At 36.6% G+C, this 495-nt stretch overlaps 1 protein-coding gene across 1 annotated transcript in view; it reads left to right on the plus strand.

The window, feature by feature from the left end:
* LOC119585811 (solute carrier family 25 member 36-like) overlaps positions 1–495 on the plus strand; it is a gene marked incomplete at its 3' end in the record, with an annotated part of 29,761 nt that overhangs the window by 11,444 nt on the left and 17,822 nt on the right.

The following is a 495-nucleotide window of genomic DNA, read 5'->3' on the forward strand; positions in this document are numbered from 1 at the left end:
ACCTTGCCATACTTTCCAGAGGCAAATGATATCTCTTTGCTAACACCACTATAGTACATTCTCTTGGCTTTATGCCTGAGGACATGCATTTGGCATTCTACTCAGAGAATGCTTGCTGTAACTCATTCAGCTTACTTACGTGTTGTAACAATCTCTAGTGGAAACTCCTTTGGTTGTGGTGGCAGGGGCTAGTCCATTACCAGAAGATTGGTTATGTGTGTGTGTACTGATAGCTTGAGATAGGAACTCGACTAATGTCCTCTTTAGTTGCTGGTGCAGACAAAAGTCATTTACTTTAAATTACCAGAAAGACAATCAGCATTTGTGCATGTAAACAGTTTTGTTATTTCTCCTTTTCCTTCTCTCCTTTCTCCTTTGTGTTTTATCTCTGTTTTGTCTTAAGATAATTTGAAAAGATTAGATTGTTTCTTTGAAAATGGTACTAATTAACTCTGAATGTGAAAAATCTATCCTTAGAGAAATGTTTCAAACATT

Source organism: Penaeus monodon, chromosome 20, assembly GCF_015228065.2.
Source record: "Penaeus monodon isolate SGIC_2016 chromosome 20, NSTDA_Pmon_1, whole genome shotgun sequence".
Classification (NCBI taxonomy): domain Eukaryota; kingdom Metazoa; phylum Arthropoda; class Malacostraca; order Decapoda; family Penaeidae; genus Penaeus; species Penaeus monodon.